Source organism: Camelus ferus, chromosome 2 (genome assembly GCF_009834535.1).
Source record: "Camelus ferus isolate YT-003-E chromosome 2, BCGSAC_Cfer_1.0, whole genome shotgun sequence".
Lineage (NCBI taxonomy): Eukaryota > Metazoa > Chordata > Mammalia > Artiodactyla > Camelidae > Camelus > Camelus ferus.
In genome coordinates, this window is record NC_045697.1 from 75,668,601 (window position 1) to 75,673,354 (window position 4,754).

Here is a 4,754-nt window from a genome sequence, read left to right on the forward strand (position 1 = left end):
AGAAAATAATATATGCCAGAGAGAAAAATAAAGAGAGATTAAAAAAACAACAGAAAAGATCTATGAAACCAAGAGTTGGTTTTTTTGTAAAGCTAAACAAAATCGGTTAACGTTTAGTCAGGCTAATTGAGAAGAAATGAGAAAGGACCCAAACAAAGAAAAGAAAGAGGAGAGAAAATAACTGATACCACAAAGATATAAAAAAAATAAGATAATATTATGAATAGTTATATGCCACCAAGAAGAAATGGACAAATTTTTGAAACATACAACATGCCAAGACTATATCAAGAAGAAACAAATAGTTTGAACAGATTAATCACTAGTAGTGAAACTGAATAAGTAATGAAAAAACTCTCAGCAAACAAATGTACAGGACTGGACAGCTTCAAAGGGGAATTCTACCAAACCTATACAGAAGAACTAACACCTGTCCTTCCCAAACTATGCCAAAATATTGAAGAGGATAGAACACTCCCAAATTCATTCTCTGAGGCCATCATTACCCTGATACCAAAACCAAAGACACTACACAAAAAAAAAAAGAAAATTACACACCAATATCTTTGATAAGTATAGATGCAAAAATCCTCAACAAATATTAGCAATCTGAATTGAACAATATATAAAAAGGATCATGCACTATGATCAAGTTGGGTTTATTCCAGGGACCCAAGAATGGTTTAGTATTTGCAATGTGATATACCACATTAACAAAATCAAAATACCACATGATCACCTCAATAGACACAGAAAAAGCATTTAACAAAATTCAACATCCATTCATGATAAAAACACTAACCAAAGTAGGTTATAGAAGAAACATCTCAACATAATAAAGACCATTCATGACAAACCCACAGCTAACATCATACTCAACACTGAAAAGCTGAAAGCCTATCCTCTAATTTAGGAGCAAGACATGGATGTCCATTCTCATCACTTCTATTTAACATTGTGTTCGAAGTCCTAAGCACAGCAGTTGACAAAAAAAAGGGGGGGGGGTGGGCATCCGAATTGGAAGGGAAGAAGTAGAATTGTCACTATATGCAGATGACATGATATTTTATACAGAACCCTAAAGTATCCAAACAAAAACTAGTAGAACTAATAAATAAATTTCGCAAAGTTGCAGGATATAAGAGTAATACACAGAAATCTGTTGCTTTTCTATAAATGAATAATTAACTTTCAGAAAGGGAAATTTTTTTAAAAATCCTATTTAAAACTGCATCAAAAAAAAAATAAAATACTTAGGAGTAAACCTGACCAAAGGGGTGAAAGATTTATATGCTGAGAACTATAAAACAGTGATAAAGGAAACTGACGATAATTCAAAGAAATGGACAGATATCCCATGCTCTTGGAGTGGAAGAATTAGCATTGATAAAATGGGCATACTACCCAAAGCAATCTATAGATCTAATGCAGTCCCTATCAAAATGCCCGTAACATTTTTCACAGAACTAAAACAAATAATCCTAAAATTTATATGGAACCATAAAAGACCCATAACTGCCAAAGCAACAATGAGGAAAAAGAACAAAGCCAGAGGTTATAGCAGAGGGAACTATATTCAATATCTTGTAGTAACTTATGGTGAAAAAGAATATGAGAAAGAATATATGTATGTTCTTATATGACTGATGTATTGTGCTATCCCAGAAATTGACACAACATTGTAAACTGACTATACTCCAATAAAAATATATTTAAAAAAACAAAAAAGAACAAGCTGGAGGCATAAGCCTCCCAGACTTCAAACAAAAGTACAGAGCCACAGTAATCAAAATAGCATGGCAATGGCACAAAAATAGGTATATGAGTCAGATACAAGCTACTATACATAAAATAGATAAGCAATAAGGATTTACTGTATAGCACAGGGAATTATATTCACTATCTTGTAATACTCTATAATGGAAAAGAATCTGAAGCTGTACACCTGAAACCAACACAATATTGTAAGTTAACTATAGTTTAATAAATAAAATAATAAATTAATAAATAAATAATTTTTTAAATATTAGGAGTTTCAAACAGTAATACTGTTTCAAAATTTTCCTGGTACCTAGTAGGTACTCAATAAATGTTGACGATTGTTATTATATATTTAATATACTCAACTCTAACTCTCATTCCCATAGGGCCTTCAACATAGCCTTCTCTTTCTCAGCAGACATCAAAATCCTAAGTGTTAGCCATTGAAATCTGTATCTACTTTCCATAATGCCATCATCCAAGTTGATTTCAGTTTCCACAAACCTCACTTTCTAGAACCTCTTTTGGGTTCTGGCTTGGTTGTTTGTTCAAAAATTCTTTTATTGCGTTTTATAATAACAGTAATAATAAAATCTAAAATGTGTGTTCAAAAATTCTTTTATTGCGTTTTATAATAACAGTAATAATAAAATCTAAAACGTGTATAGCACATTTTATAGCCTCTATCAAAAGCCAAGATAACTATCCTTTCCATCCATATCTGATTAAAAAATTCCCTGCAGCAACATGCGGAACTTAGGTTGAAAATTGCCCAGTGAAATTTCTATCTGTCCAAATTCTAAGAATGTGTTTGGTTCCTGTCGTTTCTGTCCATTTTCGATAATCTTTTTGCAATATTCTAGAACAGCCTAAGTTCCAAAGAAGAAGGAAAAACTCTTGACAGACAGCTGGATGGAAGGACCAGGGGAACACTCCCACAGCCATGTGTGTATAGAACCAGCTTAAGTACTTTAATTGCTTTATACTATAATTTTTGCCAACCATACAAAAAGAACAGTATTAAGAAGGAAAAGCTTCACACTCAAATTCCCTTTAGGGAATTTTTTATTATTTCTGAAACCTGAATCAAATCATCCAAGCCAAATTGTTTGTTTTTAAATCAAATTGTCAGCAAGTAGGAGATAGGGAAAAAAGAGACAAAGTAGCACATGGAAGAGAAGACACCAACTCCAACATAGTCTAGTATACAGATTAGTGAAAATTTTATCATATCTATTGTTGATCAACAACATCTGCTGTAAAAACTCTTTTTTAAAAGCCTATGGGTCAAATTCAGCCAGGTTTCCTTCTTCAAATGGACGCTGCTGTGAATAATACAGAGGAGAAAAAGAGGAGTTGGAGGGACTAAGCACTGCCCGGGCAAAGGATAAGGGAGATGGAGCTGGAGGCCAGAGCTCTGAAGGAAACACTTGGACTGTATTAATCAGGTGGTTGCAAAGGGAAATGCAGAATAATATGAAAACTACCAAAACTACCCAAAAGTATGCTTGGATTTTTTTTTTTTTTGTGGAACCTGGTGAAAGGACTGAGTTTTGCATCAAAGTCTGTATGAAGCTGGAAAGGATCCCATGCAGACAGGGGGAAATTCCTACATCTGGGTTATGGTAGGAACTGAGTCTCTTAAAAGATTATAGGAGGAATTGTGTCTCAATGTAATAAAAAATTTTAATGTATATAAATGGGAGGAAATAAATGTTTTCTGCAAGGAAAGACGGAAAATCTAAAGAAACAACCTTATGAAATGTTGTTTAATCAGGGGTCTCTTTTCATAGCTCCCTCAGTGGCTTCAGTTAGGGACATTGGCTCTGATTGGCTCTGAAATACTTTCAGTAAGTATTGAAGATATTGGTCCCATCTCCCAGGACCACCATCAGTAGGAACAGAATTAATACTCGCTAATCAGCCCAGCATTGTATTGCCTTAAGCAGTACAGGTGGCCAAAAATAGATGAAATGCAGAATCACATCCCTTCTATTCCTGTGTGTTCTTGCCTAGTAATCTATAATTCTCCTGGCTATAAACTGTTCCTTCCTAGCAACAACATACCATGATTTCACTGGCCATTCTTATTCATTAATACCAGCTGCTCAGCAGTGCCTGAAGGTATCAGAAGAAATGTGTGTAAATGTTTTTACCATATGGTTTTTTAAAAGCTGATGAAGCCCTTTCATGTAAAGCTGGGGTTGGCCAGGCGCAATGTGTACATAGCAAAGTCCAGCAAAGCAAAATGAGGATCAAGGCTTCCTACAAAAGAAGAGTTCTTTTTTCTTTGTCACTTTTGACTTATGACCTTCTCTGTACCTGGGTTACTACGATTATCTAAAAATATCTCAGGCAGTGTCACTACTGTGAATTTATAAACTGTATTTCAAAGATTACTCTTTATTGCAAGCATTGAACCTGAAGGCAGGGAATATGATTAACTCTTTTTTTGGAAAAGTTTTATTTTTTTATTTTTTACATTTTTTTTATTGTTGATAAAAATGAAATCTCTTACAAAGAGTGTCAGGTTGACAGTTACTTGCATTATAGTTTCTTATTTGAGAGTAATGCTCAACAGTAAGATTTTTTTTCCAGGGGAAAGCTCAAACACAGTCCCGCACTACCACAAATCATGCAGTAGAGTTCCCCACATTTGAGGAAATAGCAGGGGTTAGCACATCCAGAGTGCAATGGATGAGCCTCACCCTGGGATAACCACCTTCGTGATCAGGCATCTACCCTGCCAGGTAAGTATTAACAGTAAGTTTTTATCAGAGATGTTTCTATCATGCATAATTATTCAACTTTTCATTATTCTGGTCCAGGCACTGCATTATGTTCTGAGGACGTGACAGTGGATAAATTAGACATGGTCCTTACCTGCACAAAACTTACACTCTAGGAAAAAACAAAAACAGAATCAATGGTGTTGAGTGCACTGAGCATGATAAAGAAAAAGGTGTATAAGAGTTGGGCCTAATCTAGTCCAC

General features: G+C 34.6%; 1 non-coding gene across 1 annotated transcript; it reads right to left on the bottom strand.

Annotated features, from left to right (window-relative positions):
* Positions 1–4,356: 4,356 nt before the first annotated feature.
* On the bottom strand, positions 4,357–4,519 carry LOC116659367. The gene has a single exon (XR_004314725.1). It is a non-coding gene; the product is annotated as a U1 spliceosomal RNA (small nuclear RNA).
* Between the last annotated feature and the right edge of the window lie 235 nt (positions 4,520–4,754).